Source organism: Chelonoidis abingdonii, chromosome 1, assembly GCF_003597395.2.
Source record: "Chelonoidis abingdonii isolate Lonesome George chromosome 1, CheloAbing_2.0, whole genome shotgun sequence".
NCBI classification, from domain to species: domain Eukaryota; kingdom Metazoa; phylum Chordata; order Testudines; family Testudinidae; genus Chelonoidis; species Chelonoidis abingdonii.
This window is the reverse complement of record NC_133769.1, coordinates 329,035,870-329,055,054: the sequence shown is the minus strand read 5'-3', so window position 1 is coordinate 329,055,054 and position 19,185 is coordinate 329,035,870.

Below are 19,185 nucleotides of genomic sequence, written 5' to 3'. Positions count from 1 at the left end.
AATATATACAGTATTTAAATAATGGATGTAAATAAAATATATTAATACAAAATATAGTGTATTCACTTTCAAAATAAATCACAAAACCCAAACTAAAGAATAAAAACCTGACAGTACTGCAACATCAGAGTTAAGGAATCAATCAGAAGTGAGGAAATTCAGAATTAAGATTGAAAGTCTGACCTTAAATTTTTCCTTTTCTGTTTATGCTGCAAGCTATAGTGATTATATCATATAATAGCATTTATCAAAAAGGGTGAAAAACTTGCAGATGACAGTTCTTAGGGTAATCAAATTTAGAGAGGATTGTGAGGAATTTAAGAAATGAATAAAAATAACTGAGTGATTGGGCAGCAGACTACGGTGAATTAATTTTATCTATGAAGTATAAGATAATGCAGTGAATAATCTGAGCTACTTACACACTGAGTTCCAAATTAACTTTGACACCAAAGTCTTTTTCATAAATGGGTAACATGGATAGCAGAAAAACCTTTGCTCAATTCACATTATTTATACAGGAATATTTTGTATCACCAATGAAAGAAAATATTGAAAATTATATTAGTGTGACATCTGCAAGCCTGAAAAGTATGCCTACTTGCCACGGTGAAAAATACCTGTGGTGCATGGTGCTTTCTGTCCTCGAAGACGTTCTGTGTAACTTATTGAAATAAAACAGTTTTGTGTACTGTATTAAATTGCAATATTTTTCTAATAATGTTCTTATACCATCCCTATTTAGGCTTAGTACTTCAACTACATCTTTACACATTAGATATTCATGGTTCTTACAACCCTTGCACATGTTAAAAAAGTAAAACTGTTCAGATAATTACTTTTGGAGAGAAGAAATGACCACCTGTGTTAACACCATATCCTGTTATAACAAAGTTTGAAAGTAAAATTTTAGTTTTCTCTAATTGCCCTGCTTATTTTTTTTTGCATTTGATTCTGCTGGATAATGAAAGAGGATTTACAGTTTTCTATTAGAAATCAGTTAGTTCTGAAAATGTGTATAGCTCTTTTACAGTACACATACCATCCTTGCCCTGAAGAGCTTATGGTCTAATATATAGGCCCATGGAATGTGGGACATACTGGGGAATCAAAGGTCAGAATATGACATAGTTTGTGTTTCTATTTAAATGATGATTCAGTTGTTGTGGGCCTCATAGACTAAGGGGATTTTTAAGAGAGAGTGAGATGTTGTTGAATTGACTAACTGTATTGATAGTGAAGGTATTCAGTGAATAGGAGCCAATGGGGAAAATTACATGCAGATGGGAATGGGAGGAGAAAACTAACAGGTGTTGAGACTGAAGTTATTGTTAGAGCAGCAGAGGCTGGAGAGTGACACATGATTATCAGAGTAACCAGTTACATTCTGTTTAGACTGCTCCTTTTGGTTCTCAGTAACTAGTACAATGCCATTTAGTTTTCCAGCTCTGAAACAGAATATTTATTTGCATTATTTTTTTCGTGAAAATATTCCTCTTTGTAACAGCCCGTATTTCTGGCTGTACGCCACTTGAACCTTTTTACTGAAAGGAAAAATAAACTTTCCTTGCTCAGCTTCTACTGATTTTCTGACCCTTGCTTGATCTCCCTAAACTGCTGAACTCTCCTATATTGAATTAGGATTATGATGTCATAGATCCATGCAAAACTGCTTTAGTTTAACTGGTTTATCCTTAATAAGGAAAAATCTGGATCTGTCAGCTGACCCTGTAAAACAATAATATGAAGAAAAATCCTGAAGAACTGGGGTGGATTTGAGCTTCATAGCTAATTGCTATGAAATGTAATCTCTTGATTGACTAAACTTCAGTATATACTTCAGAAGTGCATACTTAAGGAGGATATACTTAAGGTGCATGTATTTATCAAGAACCTTAGATTTTCACCTTTTTCCTAATGTAACACCTTGACAAGCAGTGCCCTTAGAATGGATTGTTAGAACACGATAGCTATTCTATACTAAATGAAGACTCAGGGCAGGTTACACTACAGCTGTAGCACTTTGAAGACACTCTAAGCCCAGGGTTCTCAAACTGTTGTACTGGTGACCCCTTTCACATAGCAAGCCTGTGAGTATGACCCCCCCCATACATTAAAAACACTTGTTTATATATTTAACACCATTATAAATGCTGGAGGCAAAGCAGGGTTTGGGGTGGAGGCTGACAGCTTGCGAGCCCCCATATGATAACCTCATGACACCCTGAGGGATCCCAACACGCAGTTTGAGAACCCCTGCTCTAAGCCGACGAGGGAGAGCTGTCCCGTTAGCTTAGTTACTCCACCTCTGTGAGAGGTGGTAGCTATGTTGGCAGGAGAAGCTCTCCTGCCAACATAGTGCTGTCTACACAGGAGTGTAAGGTCAGTATAACTGTGTTGCTTAGGGGGTTGATTTTTTTTTTTTTTTTTTTTTCCGCACCCCATAGTGATTTAGCTATACTGAAGTAAGTGCATAGTGTAGATCTGGCCTCTGGCAATTGATTAATCAACACAATATTTTAAGTGTCTCTTTACAATAATGTGTTTTTGGTTTTTTTTGTTTTAAAGGTTTCATACATGCATAAGTAATACCCCATTAACTTTTCAAAAATGGTTTCCAATTTATTTCCTAATGTGTCCATATCATAAATAACAAACAATGCAAACTGTTTCTAGGATTAGAGACTAAATTGAAGCACAGTGATGTTCTTTCTTCATAAAATAGACCTTTGGAAATATCACTTTTGGAGAGAAAAGGTGGGGGGGACAACATACAAAGGAATAATGAATAGTGGAATTTTTACATTATCAGTTTTTAGTAAAGATATCTTTTTATACTCGCTTATGCACTCATTAATTTTGTATATAAATAATATGTTAAATTTTATAACTACTATATACTTTGTATGTTGCTACATGCAGGTATACTTGTGTTTCAGCCACCAGTTATTACTTAAGATATATTAAAGAAGGACATTTCAGAAATTATTTGTTGGGAAGATATTACTTCAGTAGAGCACTACATGTTAATTTCTGGCAATGGATTGAATATTGAAATATTGCATATCACTGTGCCATAAAACTATTAAGCTTTAATACAGGTCACCTGTTCCAGAAGGGACTGTTCTAATGACATCAATAGAATCTTTTCTCCATTGGATGTGTTTTGCTGTGCTAACAGAACTTTCTGTTCCCTTTATGCTGCATACAGAAACAACTAAGGTAGTACAGTCCATGTTTTCTCTCTTGCTTAGAATGCTTTAAATCCTTTCCATATATTGGATTTTCATTTATATTTTAGATTATTTTTGGAATTTGATACTACAACTATTTCAGAATCAGGACTTTGTTTCTTGGAGCCACCTTCAGAATACAAGTTTTCTTAGTTGTTCTAGATTGGTTTTCTGGAGGTTCTGTTCACCAGACCTTTCATTCTTACTGAAACTAGACTGATTTATTAACAAAATGGCAGACGTTTTCTTGTGATTCTGTCTTCTCTATATGGTCTAAACACTGTTTTGTTTTGTTGGCATGGCCTCCGTTGGAAGATAGATCTCCAAATTGTTTTTCTGCCTGTTGTTGACAGTCTATACACTCTAGGGAAAAAGCTTTGGAAGAGTGTGCACAGGGTGTCTGATATGACCACTGATAGTTATGATGGTTGTAGTTGCATAAATCAGAAACATTACTTCGTATCTTTTTCCACTCCCGTTTCATATGTTTAGCTACCAGTTACATCTTGTCATAATCTTTAGGGCTGTGCTCCCGGATTGGGGTATTGGGTGCTACCACAATTAAAAAGTGTAATGTGTTAGAGGAGTGGGTGAACCTGCTGCAGTTTATGCTGTTGCTAAAGCATTAGTGTCTTTGCTGTCATTTCCTGTTTGTTCTATGTGACTAAAATTATCTAGAGGATTGGCTGCTGATAGCATTTCCAGCTCATGAGAATTATTTATATTTAAAAAAAAAAAAAAAGTTCAATAATCTGAAAGTTTATTTCAAGTTATTCCTTGGGTTGGTGGATAAATTCTTCATCTCTCACTTCAAGGTCCTTTATAATTGATCTCCCAACTAGTTGTTTGCTCAGTCTTGTTGCTTGTCTCTCTACTGAATGAAAAATATACCATAACTTCCTGTATTTACTCTACCTTTGACTGCTATGGCTATGTCTATACTGCACTGTAGTGCAGACTACAGAGATGTGAACTGCAGAGCGCACCAAAGCATTATGCTACAACTGCTTGATGTGGACGCTGCTGGCATCAACTAAAAGTTACTTAATTCATGTTCATGTAATCGTCTTTCACCTAGGAATGTTAATGCAAACTAGGTGCCTTTTAGTTCATGCACTATAACAGCCCCAGTGGATACTGCTGGCACCATTTTGGCATGGCATACACTTCACACACCCATAGTCTGCACTGCAATGCTGTGTGGACAAGCCCTCACTCTTTTGTATTGACTACTTTAACTTCCTCTGCTTTAGTGTGCTCTGCCTTCTATTTCTTTTCTCTATTGCACTCGGCATCTGCAGCTTAAAATTATCTGCCTTCTGTTCTGCTCTGTACAAGTCTCCCCACTGACTTTCTTATTTCAGGTTAAATTCAAACTCCTTGTTTGTTCCTTCTACTTCTTGATAATTATTTGAATATGTGCTAGTGTGGCTCCCTCTATAGGTATGCATGAGCCTCATGTGTGAGGGACTAGACTTTTCCTTGACTGACAGTGTTAGTTGGGGCCATGTATGCACCCTCTGCCTCTGCATGTTCTTGCATGAGGGTGTAAAGGTGGTGTTCCCGCAACCCTTCCATAGTTTTTCCTCTTACCACCTGTGACAGCAAGATAGCACCTGGTGAATGTCCAGCCTTCTACTTACCTCAGGCTAAAGCTACTTCAGAATCTTCTGAAAATCTTCGAAACCGCTTTTGATATCTATTTTGCTAGTCATGAACAGATCAGCAACCATTGGACTGAGATTCTCTGATCAGAAACTCATACAGGCCCTTCTGTATAGGGTTTCCATAGTGGCAGAGCTAAAACTTCCAGGCTTCAAGTCATGTCCATCCTGCAATGGACTAATTCCTCTTAAGGATGGGCACAGACAGTGCCTCGTGTCTGAGAGAAGCCTGTATTCCAAGCAGCTGTTCAGCATGCGTATCCTTCAGTGTGAAGATGTACAAATTATGAATGAGGCTGAAGTTCTGCCTTCAGGAATAGTCCATGAAGGTCTCATTGATACCAGAGGAAGCGTGTGCCAAAAACTTCTTATCACCGTAGCGCAGCCAGGTGATAAGATTGCCATGGAAGAGTTGACACTGAGGTAAGAGCCAGCACTGACAGTGGCATCAGCACCAGCACTGGGTTTGATGTTGATCTTAGCTTCGATATTGAAGGCATCAAAGGCGAGCATAAAAAGGGGCTACTCTGAGCACTGAGACAGGAGCTCTGTGTCCTTTCACAAGGACATGCACAGCAAAACATCTGTGAGTAAGTCCTCTAAGCTTACATGGTGTTGAGGGATGGAGAGAAGGAGCAGATGCGGCTGGCACATATTCTGCTGCTGAATATGCTACTAGCAGTGTCAACTTTGACTTGGAGGAAGGAGCCTGGGACTGAACCAGATCCCCCTTGGTGTGCTGAGAGATCCGTCAGTACAGACTCTGGTACCAAAAGGACCTAAGGCCTTATTGACAAATAAAACTTATACAGGCTTAGCTGTGTTTGGTCAGGCGTGTGTGTGTGGAGAAAACACCCTAATGACCCAGCTATCCCAACAAATCACCCCCAGTGTAGACAAAGCTATGCTGACAGAGGAGGGTTTCTATTGGCATAGCTAACATCATTTGGAGAGGTGGTTACTGTACTGGCAGAACTCCTCCTTTTTGTAGGTGTACACTGCATCACGCTAAGGCACTATGCTGTCATAGACTCTAGTATAGACATAGTCCTGTACATTGGCATCACCCCTAGAAGATGTCTACCCTTTGCTTTCACTAAGGCACCAATTTTCCTGTCATTAAACAGGGAGCCTTCCCCTCTGAGGTCTGTGAGCTACGCCACCAAGAGGGCTGCAGCTGGGACTGGTATTGGTCAAGTCAACAGCCTGTGTCAAATGTAAGCATACCAGGTGCCACCAGGGTCCTTTTAGGGGTACTGGGCCTACATTCACAGGCATCAAGAAGGTAGTCTCCCTCTCCAGCTCCCTCCCTGACAGCTGATGCTGGAATATTGAGAGGAATAGGGTCCAGGGGCAAAACAGCATCAGTACTCTATCTTGCCTTCTAAAGATCTTTTCCTCTTTGTTGCCAGATGAAGTCCAATCCTTAGCATTGGTTTCTGCATCAGATGATTTGAATGCATTCCAGGAGCAACTTGTGTGGATTGCAGAGACTCTGGAGATCAAGACTTCAGTTATCTCAGAGAAGTCCCACAAGTGGTTTGACATCCTGTAAGATTTTGGTCCTGCCAGGGTTACCCTCCTCATTAACAAGGGACTAGTAGACCGAGTAAAAGCTCGGTGTCAGACTCCATCCACTATAACACCAACAGCAAAATGTGTCAAAGACGTATCAGGTACCCCATTCTGTAGTTCTACATCCACCCCAACCCCTTAGTTGTCTGTCAGACTGCTTGCCAGACTTTGCCTATGGCTGAGATACATGTACTTACCATCCAGACATCATATAAGCAGATGAGTCACAGTCCTACCTCAAGTCCTGTGGCAGTTCACATGCTGATTAGATAAGTAAAATTTTCAGTCCTGTCACCAACAGTCATGCTCATCAGGGGCAGACTGGGTGCCCATCTGAACCATCTTCAAAAGCAAAGCACGTGATCTCAGGAAGATTTAAAAATTACGTATAAATATCCTGGAATGGAGAGCTATCACGGTGGCTTGTATAAGATACCAGCCTGTTCTGTGGAACTGCATGGTGCAAATCCTGACAGACAGTACATTGGTGGTGCACTCTATAAACAAACAAGGAGTGCTTGATCATCCCCTCTGTCTGGAAGCAACTAAGTTTTGAAGTGACCTCACTAGCTCTGCACCTCCTTTGGGTCAGCAACGTCCTAGTGGATTTTCTGAGCAGAAACGTAACCAATCGTGAGTGGGTCACTGCAGAAATCCATCCTACACGGAGCATTCTATCAGTGGGGACTTCCACCATAGACTTAGGTGGTTTCCTTGTGATGAGCAAGTGCTGGAACTTCTACTCCAGAGGAAGCATGAGGCCAGGATCTCTGCTAGATGCTTTCTTCTTTCAGTGATCTCAAGGGCTTTCGCACAGATTCCCAGGATCAGATGGGACAGGGACTTAATCATCATGATAGCTCACTATTAGCCAAGACATATTGATTATCAGATCTGCTGCAGATGTCCTAGTGGCCTCGTGCACATTCTGATCTGCCAGGTCCTAATATCCCAGAACCATGTCAGATAATGCATATGGACTAACGTTGTTGCATCTGACACCCTTGATGTTGGCTGGCTGAGCGACAGTGACAGAGATTGCTCCCTACAGGTTCAGCAAATTCTTATACAGAGCAGGAAACTTTCCACCAGGGAAACATCCTCCTCAAAATGGAAAAGAGTCTCCGTCTGGGCAACTCAAAATAATATCAACCCTGCGGAAGCCTTTTACCAAACATCTTAGACCATATCCTGCTCTGAAAACATACAGGACTAATGTTTAGCTCCCTGAAAGTCCACCTCACCACAGTATTTCTGTTTCACCCTCCAGGGCAGTCATATGTGTATTTCTCAACCCCTACAATATCAAAATTCCTCAATGGCCTTCATGTTTGCCCTCCAGTGAGAGACTAACTCTAATGTGGGAATTCAGCGTCATCCTTCCGAAGCATATGTTGTCTCCTTTTGAACTGTTATCAGAGTGCTCAATATATCATCTTACCATTTTAAAAGTTTTTTCTCGTTGCCATTGCATCAGCATGGAGAGTCAGCGAGCTCCAAGCTCTTCTTTTGGCCAAGACCACTTTCCATGTCCTTTCACATGGACAAGGTGGTGATGAAACCAGACTCCAGCTTTCACCCTCGTGCTTTTGGAAATCCACCTGAACCAATCCATTACCTTGTCAGTCTTCTTTCTGAAGCCACACTTGAAACTAGAAGAAAAGAAGCTCTGTACTCTGGTCATCTACAGAGCTTTGCTGTCTGTTGCCTCAACAAGACTAAGTCTTCTAGGCTCTCTCTTCATCTCCATTTCAGCCATATCCAGCTCATCAAAAGGCCAAGCTATCTTGTCTCAGAAAACTGCAAAATGGGTCGTAGCATGTTTCCACTTGCTCTCAGTTGGCTGGCGAGCCTCTCCCTCTGAACATCAATACACATTCCATCAGGGCACAGGAAACATTGCCACCCTGCTTCAGAATTGTCAGTCTGAGGTCTGCAAGGCAGCTATATGGTGCAATCAACTAACTTTGGTTAAACATTATGCATTTGACATGGTGTGATTTGGGGAAACTATATACAGCTTATGAATGGTAGTTGAAGACATTGAAGTTTTTACTTCATGGAAAATTGCTTTATCACTGCCTCTATGTGAATGTGGAATCCAACATGGACTAGTGGGCCTAGGTCATGCTCTCTGCCAGAGCAGAGACAATGGTGGGTCATGAAAATTCAGCAACCATCTATTCAGAGTGAAGCGTCTTGGGACAATGGGTTTGCTTGAGCTTGGAGAAGCTACTTTCCCCACTTGTCTGAAGGGAGTGGGGAAAGTGGAGAGAGTGGACAAAGAGAGGCGATAGAGCAGGAGTTTAAAGAGAATGAACTGGCTAACATTGGAATAAGTGAGCTGGGAGGAGAAGGCTCCATGTTTCAGCATACAAACTCTGCACTGCAACAGAAGAATTCTGAGTGGTCCCAGAGGAGATGATCCTAGCTCATAGAATGCTCCAGAGTGTTGATGAAACCAAGGCAAGGAAATGCATGTAGAGAGCAATGCTGTGTCTGAATCCTATGCGAAGTCTGTATGTTCAGATGTGGCACACATCACTTGTCCCTTGAAAAGGTAACACAGAAGACTTACATTTATGGATGGGGGATGGTGTATTTAAGCTACAGGGGAAATCTGAGGGGCCAGCACTCATTCCAGGGATTGGGCAGTGGGTAGTATGGACTGAACTGTCAGGGGGTGCTAGCCAGAGGATCTGCACTTAGAAAATGTGCCTGTGGCCCTAACACAGAGGCGGTGCTTAAGCTCTGTTTAGACTCTTTAGAGGCTTAAGACCCAGAATCACAGCAGCATGGTCAGGGGACAATAGGGACTGGTTGACTGGACCTGACACACTGGCAGAACAATATTTCATTCTGTTTTCTAAGACAGCTTAAAAACTACTCACTCCCACCATCCTGGGAGGATACTACTTGCCAGTCTTACAGTGGAATCCACACTGGCGCATACTCAAAGAAGAAAGAATGGTTACTTTGTCCTACAATAACTGTGGTTCTTTGAGATTTTGTAGTCATAGAATATTAGGGTTGGAAAGGACCTCAGGAGGCCATCTAGTCCAACCCCCTGCTCAAAGCAGGACCAATTCCCAAACAGATTTTTTACCTCAGTTCCCTAAATGGCCCCCTCAAGGATTGAACTCACAACCCTGGGTTTAGCAGGCGGATGCTGAAACCACTGAGCTATCCCTCTGCGCCATGGATTTGGCCTCCATCCTGATTTTCAGAGTCCTCAGCTATGTGGGCTTTGCATTGTGAGGGAACTGAGAAAGGGATCTTCATTGTCACTCAGCCTTTTATACCCTTATATGGGAGCACAAGGAGGGTGCATGCCTGACCCTGACCAGCAATGCTAGAAAAATTCAGTCTTGTGCATGTGCACCTACAGTGGGATCTACACTGATATCACAAAGAATCACAGTTAATTTTTCTAAGTGATCATTCTGACTGCTTAGTGCATAAGGGAGTGTTGTATTAGGCTCTGCCAGCTACTTGTTTTACTGATCCCTTATCCCCTTCACTCATATCACCTTGTCATCCTTTAATCTTATTCATGTTGCATTATATCACTTAATTTAAAAACAGAGGAGCATAAATACGCCATCTTGTTAGTTCCAAGGATATATTATATGTGTGAAATACAGCTGTCACATTTTTAATGTTATATTTCTTCCCTTTAGACCTTTGTATTAGTTTTAATATAGGTTGTAAGATCTGTGGTAGGAACCTTGTAGTCGTAAATGTCTGTAAAGTACCTGCTGCGCTCCATATTGTAATAGGAGAAACTGAGCATAAATGACTACCTAAAGTTTAAAAATTTTAAGTATAATACTGTAAAGTAATGAATATTGGAGGGAAAAATCTGGACTACTCATACCCTTTACAAGGGTTCTAAATTAACCATATCTGCTCAAGGAGGAGACCTGCGCATCACTGTAGGCAGCTTAGTGAAGACCTCTGGTCACTGTGCTGCTGCAGTGAGAAAAGAAAACAAAATAAGTTGCATGAGGAATAGAATGGTACAATCCTTTCTGTAAACTGATGGTTCAACCTCATCTTGAGTCCTGTGTGTGGTAGTAGTCATCCCATATAAAAAAGAATATTATTGAACCAGAGGGTGTTCAGAGAAGAGTGCCAAATGATCAAGGGCATGGAAATATTTGTATGAAGAGATAGTGAAAAGTGACGTTTTTTTCCCCTTAGAAAGAAGAATAAGAGGGGACATAATAAAAGTATCGTAACTCAAGAACATAAAGTATTTAAAACAAGACAACATTTTAGACAGATTGAGCATTTAAAGTATCTGAGTTGTTGATCTTCATCACAATAATGGTGAGAGAGAATTTAGATTTCCTTTTCTAAAAATTCTTCCACATGCCTATGGAATGCATGACACAGCATCCTGGATTGAATAAGACACTAGATGTGTTACCAGTTAAGGAAAGAGGACAAACATTTTAGATCTGTAATGCTAACCTGCATTTTTAACTCCTTGCATCTATGCCATTTCAAATTTCTGAGGGCATCTACACTAAAAACTTAAGTCAACCTATATGAGGTCAACTTACAGCCACTGCAGTAATTATTGCGGTGGTTCATATCCACACTCCCCTCCATTGGTCAGTGATACGTGTCCTCACCGGGAGCAATTCCACCAACCTAAGAGGGGACAGTGTGAGGAGCTGAAAGCCCAGGCTCTCTGCTCCACTCACAGCTCCAAGCTGGGATCCTGCTGGCCTCACGGGCTCCCAACTGCCCTCTCACCCCACCCCCCACTCTCCTCTGGGAGCATGGCAGCCCTTGGGACTCTCAGTTCCACACTTCCCACTGGAGTGGAACAGTCACCCAGGCTGTCACTTCCCTAGCAAGGAGCCTGAAGCCTTGGTTCAGCTGGACTCCCAGCAGGGAGTGAGGAGCTTGGAGTCCAGGCAGCACCTAGGATCCCAGGAGCATCCCAGGTCTGAGTAGGGAGCCTGGGCATCAGCATGGCTGGGAGCAGGGAGGACTTTGTCAATTTCATGGCTCCGGCAGGGAGCCGTGAAATTGACCAAAAAAAGACAGCCAACAGCCTATATAAGTAACGCAGAGTCTACACGGACACTGCGTCACCCTAACTACATCGAAAGAAGCCCTGTGCCTCTCATGGAGGTGGAGTTATGTCGGTGTAGTAGGGCACTTACATTGGCAGGAGCAAGGCTGATGTACACTGGCGTAGTTAGGTCAACATAAGCTGCTTTACGTCAACTTAATTGTGTAGCATAGGCCTGAATTGAGACTCTTCACTCACAAAAGCAAAGTGGGCCCCTGCTCTGATCAGTACTTGGAACAGAAACCATCATGGAAAACCTCGGATTCCAAGAAAAGCAGTACTGGTGTAATGATGCTGCTGCTGCTCGGTAGATGTCACCCTTCCTTGTTAGTGCCCTGGGACAAGGGTACTGAAGGTTTGTGTCAAGACTCTATTGTTAGGATTTTGGAGGTGAGATGGGGTTCCTGTCACAGACTTGCTGGGGAAATAAGGACTTCATTCAGAAAGGAAAAGCTGAGATCACGCTCTGCCAATATGCAGACTGCACTCACCTGTGAATAGTGAATTCAGATATGTTCTGTAGCCTGCATCTGTGAAATATTATTAATCACAAATGTCTTAAATCCAGAGGGGAGGAGAGGGGGGGAGAAAAGAAATGCTGAAGTATATCTTCTTGCTTGTTTGGAGACTTTATTTAACCTTTACTTCTGCAATGTTTTAGAAAAAATGCCAAGAGATCTAAAAGTCGTATATTTGATATTCAGCAATTCCGTTTATTCATAGTAAATAAGTAAATCCATTTATTCATGTCTGAATACCAGTGACATCAAAGCAGAGTTTTTGAAAGCCTTCATGATCCATCACTTATTTCAGGCACTCAGCAGCTGGTCTTCTAGGGGAAATGCCACACACAATCCATCCATCTTGCTGGTCGTCCACTATTACGATAACCCTCCACCATTTCTTCCATAATAACTTCCTCAAGGTTATTTCCGTCTCTATGCCTAATGTGACTAAAAACAAGTTTGTTGATTTCTGACATCAGGGTCTGCTACTCTCCAACAATATTTCTAACATAGATATTTCTTTTTTTTTCCATTCAGGAGATACACAAGAGTCCTTTGCAGCACCACGTTTCAAATGCTTCAGTTTTCTTCTTGTCAGCAGCATTAACTTCCCATGATTCACATCCATAAATCTCCATGGATAAAAAAGGCTTTTAACCAGCGTCATCTTTGTACATTTTGAGATGCCACTGGTTTTCCACACTTTCCTAAAGGAGGCCATAGCTGAGTGAGCAATCCTTAGTCATCTTCCAATTTCTTTGGAACATCCTGCTTGGATATATATGATGCCAAATAATTATATTCATACACTGCTGTGACACTTCCTTGGCAAGCCCAGTATTATGGGTCACCTTGTTACACCTGTGCCCTAGCAAGAGAGATTTGCTGGTGCTAACCTGAGTGACAGCTCCCTATGACTCCAGTATGTTGGCCACCCCTGACAAACTTCTGAGGAGTCTGCCAGCCCTTACTTTTACCTTGCAACTAATACTTAGTGCACTCCAGTTCCCAAGCCCTAGGGAAGAGTGTTTCCCTGGAGCATCCATCCTCTGTCACTGGATGCTCTCAGAAATCTACCTCATTCAGAATCTCCAAAGACCCAGTATACACACAATGCAATCAACTAAGAATTGTCACTTTACTTAATATTACAGCACTGAGATCTGCTTATGATAAAACTCTGTTAATAAACTTGTTTAAGTGGTACTGCGTAAGGATAGTGGAAACAAAATTGGTTACAAATAAAAGTATAACATACTTCTTACTAAACATAACTTCTGCAAGCCACAGTCCTTTGGCTAAAGCAGTTTTCTCATCTTCAAAGTTTTTCTGTAGAGTTTGTTGATTTTCAGTCAAATCAGGATCTAGATCCAGATTCTTGCATAATGCCCATATATACATCATGCAGTGCTTATAATCAGTATGATATATGCTTTTATTTGATACCTTATACAACATTCTTTATGGATAAATACCATATCAATGTGATTTGCTGTAGTCAGTTTGTCAGACTTGATAGCAGTTGCTGTTTTATGACAGCAAACCCTTTGTCAGTTGGTATTGAAGGGCTTTTAGAGTCACAGCTTCCTCTACAGCTTGTCTGTTAATTGTGACATTCACTTGTATCTTGTTTTTTGTTGGTCGTATGAGTGTTTGTGAATCGTGTTTTTTTTTATCATGTTCAGGAATAGTCTATATTCCTCACTAACTGACTCCAACATTTATTGCATTGCATCAGTCATAGAAAAGAGTGTCATGCCATCAGTATATCCAAGGTTGGTTACCACTACAGATTTTGTGCATAAGATAAGTACCATGATCTCCAATTGCTTTTAACAATTATCTACAATTGCTTCTTCTGGCACATTGTCTGCACCTGCTTCTTTCCAAGGCTTTGTGTTCAAGATAGCACCCACAACTTCCTCTTGCAGGATTGATGGCCTGGCTTTGTAATTTCTTTTGTTGTCCTGTATTATGAGCGACTCTGGTTAGGCATACAGGTTGGCACAGTATCCTCTCCATCTACATTTAATATCACCCTCAGTGAGGACTCTGGCTTCATTGTCTTTTATTATTCTCATGCCAGGGAAAACCTTTAGGTAAGAAGTCTGAATTCTTCTGACTGAGCGTATTATTTATTTATAATTCTCAAGTTACATACATCTTACTCTTAAATATTTTCTCATCTCATATAGTCTGCCTTTGTGTCTGTCCTGCTCAATTCCTCATTCTCTCCTGTGTTTTTGTCTTTCTTTCTGTCACTTTTCCACCAGCTCAGACACCTTCTTATTTAACCCTGGTGCAATTTGACACTGACTTTTTGTAATGTGTGCTTTGGTAGTTTCAAGTAATAGTTTTTGTTTTATTCCAAATTTAATTGTGATTGTTCTCCTCTTCCACCTGTGCCAATGCTTCATACCCATCCTGGACAGAAGTTATATAACTTTCATTGATTCTGGAGAAGTCCAAAGGCAGTGGACCTGTAAAACTTTGTAACCTTTTTAAGTTTTAATTTTATGTTTGAGGCTAACAGCTGATGGTCTGACCACAGTCTGAATTCAGGAAAGTCTTCATCCATTGAACGCTAGAGTTCCATAATCACAGGTTTCTGTTTAAATACATTGATTTTGTTTTGATGCCAAGATAAAATAACATTTAATGCTGTATAATCTTGCAGAAAAGTTAAAATACTATAGTTTTTTTATTAAAAAAGGAAATAAATTGGAAATAATTTAACGAGGAACTAATCCTTGCAGAGATATATTTGTTCATAGCAGAATATAGGCCTCTGGTGGCGCTAAGCGAGCCTACCTTGGATCAACATGACCACATACTCTTTCAAAAAAAATACTTTTTAAAAAGTCAGCAAATTCCCCACCTTCATTTAACATCTCTTGCTTACCCCTTTTTTATCCTCAGTGTCCTTTTTTGTTTAATATGTATAGTTTAATGTACACATTTTCCCAGTAAGTGTAGTGATGCATGTGTATGGTTTTAATAGAAGTTTTTAAAAATGAAAGTTAAAGAAAATATTTCCTTAACTCTCACATCTCCCCTGAAGAAATAACTGCACACTTCCAGGCAATGGCCAGAACATTAAAAATAGGCTTTTCTGGGCTTTTAAGACATGGTGCAAACCTGGTCTCCCTTGTACTAGTTAAGAAAGCGAATTTTTGTGTGATGTGCTTTCTGCAGAGAAAACCTGGCCACTCTGTTATAACCACATATTTAAATTAGCTTTAGCATCCCTGCTAATATCAACTCTTCTTCATGGTATTCATATTCTTAGATTTATAGAGTTTAATGCCACGAGGCACCATTAGATCATCTAATCTGACCTCTCTTATATCACAGGCTATTAAATTTCATCCAGGTGTGCTTGTATTGAGCCCAGTAACTTGTGTTAAACTGAAGTACACTTTCCAGAAAGCCATCTGGTCTCAATCTTATGACATTAAGAAATAGGGAATCCGCCACTTCTCTTGGTAGCTTATTCCCATGGTTAATTTTCCTTTATTGTTAACTATGTGTGCATTATTTCTAATTTGATTTTGTCTGACTTAAGCTTCCAGCTGTTGGTTGGGGTTATATCTTTATCTGCTAGATTAAAGAGCCCTCTAGTACCCGGCATTTTCTCCCTGTGAGAAGATACTATAATATGCTGTAATCAAATTTCTTCTCAGTCTTCTTTTTGATCGAGCTCAGTCTGTTTAGCTTAAGTCTTTCATTGTAAAGCATTTTCTCCAGCCTTCGATCTTCCTTTTTTGTGACTCTTTTCTTTATTCTCTCCAATTTTTCAATATCCCTTTTTTAAAATGTGGACACTAGTATGCAGTATTCCACTATCAGTCTCACCAGTGCCATATATCTCCTCCCTACTCCCCTATTTATACCTACAAGGGTTGCAGCCCTTTTTGCTTTGGGAGCTCATTTTGAGTTTTGTTCACTGTGATCCTTGAATCCTTTTCAAAATCACGGTTTTCCACAACATAGTTCTTGTTCTGTAGGTATAGTTTCTGCATTCCTTATTCCTAGATGTATAACTTTGCATTTGGTTGTATTAAAACTCATTTTGTGGTGTTAGGTATGTCTCCATATATTATATTATCTCATTGAACTGGAAGGGACCCTGAAAGGTCATCGAGTCCAGCTCCCTGTCTTCACTAGCAGGACCAAGTACTGATTTTTTGCCCCAGATCCCCTAAGTGGCCCCCTCAAGGATTGAACACTCAACCTTGGGTTTAGCAGGCCAATGCTCAAACTAGCTATCCCTCCCCTTACGGGCTCAAATTACCAACCAATCAAGAATGCTCTGTTTGAAGGCTCTGTCCTCCTCATTATTTACCACTCTGCCAATATTTGTCATCCACAAATTTTATCACCAACGATTTTATATTTATTTCTAAATCAATGATAAAAATGATGACTAGTGTTTGCTTCCTCACTGGTTTCTGCGGAACATTAAAACATTACCACTAAAAACATTACCATTTGATGATGATGATTCCCAGTTGACAACTGCTTTGTTAGTTAGCCAGTTCTTAAGCTATTTAACGTGTGTATTATTCATATTGAAGAGTGCAAATTTTTTAATCAGTCATAAAATATTAAGTCAAATGTCCTACAGAAGTCTAAGTAACATCTGTGCTGCTCTTCTTTGAGTGCTGTCCCTGTGGGTGTTCCACTTCAGGTGTCGGTGTGTCCTGGTGCTGTTGATGGGAGATTTTCAGTAGCAGTATCTGGTTGGGGTGCACTGTAGCAATCTTGCCACATTGCTGGTGCCTCATCTAGCACACGCACACCCCAACCCCTTCAGTTCCTTCTCAACCATCCTCCTTTTGAGATGGAGTTTGTTAGTGGTGTCACTAAAAACCTTCAAAACAATTAGATTGTTAGCCTAGTTATTACCCTTAGTTAACCTTAAAGTAACAAATGACTAATAAACAACTCTAACTATAACTATACTAATTTGTTAAATAGCTGTTTAAAGAAAAAAACTTTTGTTTTTCTTGTCCCTTTCCCCCCCCCCCACCAAAAGGAACACCTTCAATTTGCCTGGCTTCCCAGGCTTTAAAAGATGTCCTTCATGTAAGGATGCAATACCAATTTCTGATGGCCACTCCTTGTGTCCGATGCTTAAGTGAGTCACACACACTGCAGAAGTGCGCTCACTGCAACAATCTCAAACCTAGAACAAGGAGAGATCGGGATCTTCGCCTTAAACTTTTTCTAATGGAGAAATCCCTTACTCCTACATTGGACCCCAGACAACCCACAACGGACTCCCCGGGTGCATTGATGCACCAGGCACCTCCAGCACTGTCTGCTCTGGGACTTCAGCTGGCAAGAGAAAGGAATTGAGTAGCAGGCAAAAAGCGGCCTCCTGCTCCATGGCAGCAACTACCCCCACGAAGGGCACAGTACCGCAATCTCAGTCACCTGTGATGACTCCCCCACTGGCACCAAGCTCGTCGGCGCTGACTGCTAAGACTGGCACCCATGTCACCGAAGAGGGCTATACACAAAGGGTTGGCACTGGCCTCACTTCCACCTGAGGCAACAGTGCAGAAGGATTTGGCACTGTATACAACGGCACCGATCATCCTTATTCACTTGTCAGTTATGGAAGCGTCCTCTGCTTAGCATCACCTGCTTGCTGGTACTAAGAGCACTGGACCAGCCAGAATCTCCCAGTGCTCTACCTTTTTCGAGCGATGAGGAGGACGATGTGGAGGAGGCAGTTTTCTCATCTGGACACTCCTTTCCAGCATGCATGGAACCTTATTACAAACCTAGGGAACAGAGCATCAGGGACCTGTGCCCATGGCTCACTAACCCATAAGTGTGCTCTCCTATGCTATTTTCCATTCAATGGCCACAATGGGACTCATGGGCAGCCTACAAGTCTCAATTCCACAGACCTCCCACTTCTCACAGGAAACCTATATGTCTGTGACAAAATCAGTATCCGAGCCCTTTGAGGTGACAGAGGAAGTGGAGGAAGATGGGGATGAGACGCCGAAACATCCTGATCACAACTCTTCTTCCTCTGATGCCCCTGCCTCTCACTACTACAGATGACTTCAAACACTTTCAGGAATTACTCTGGCAAGTGGCACAGAGCAGAATATTCCTGTCCGACCCGAATGTGGGTTCGGTGGATTTTTTGATTGAGTGAGGAAAACCAAGACCAGACAGACTGAAAATTCAAAACACCACGTGGCCGTTTATTAACAGGGAAAAAAATCACAACTTGGGCTGGGGAGGAGCACTTTTACCAACTAACAATACTATGAGAACAAGAAACCTTTACACAACATGGAACAAGCTATTTACATTCATTAACAAGGAGCCAGATACTTCAAAAACAACTGCTCTTGTAAAAGGTAAACGAATACACCAAATTAAATGAACTGTGTGCACACTTAACCAAATATTATTATCAAATACACTAAATTAACTTCAATAGCAGTTATTATAACAACTCAATTCTTCGATACCATATATACACAGCTTTATCAGGCAGTAGCATATGCGTTGTATACCAAAAAAAAAAAAAAAGGGGAGGAAGAGAGAAGAGCAAGGCAAAAGCAGCAGAAGCTAGAGGGCAAGTACCGTATTCCAGGCGCAGCTGACAGAAGTACAGACACCAGGAGCATACGAATCCGTGGGGAATACGAAGGAAAAAAGCAACACGTCCCGAGCCGGCTATATCCGGAGGAGACCCCTGGCTGAAAGGTTGATCAGGTCTTCAGTCAGTGCGTGGAATACTCCTGCAGATCCTGGCACGAGGCATGGTTTTATTCCAGGGACTTTTTTACACCTGGCAAAATTTGATTGGTCCCTAGCTCCCCCACCCTCCAGGTTCTGAGCTGTTGCCTCCTACGTGGGCAGATTTTGCACACGGCACACTAGAAGCTACTAGAAGCTACACTCAGCACACTAGCATAGGTTTGCACAGAACCCTAATCCGACCCTTTGAACTGCATTACGATTGGTCGGATTGGGCCCCTTTGCTCACGGTACGCTGGTGTTATGGACACAGCACTAACCTGACCCCTAGGTTGCTAGGCAGAAGAGCAGGAGACTGCACACGACACTAGCCTAACCCCTAGGTG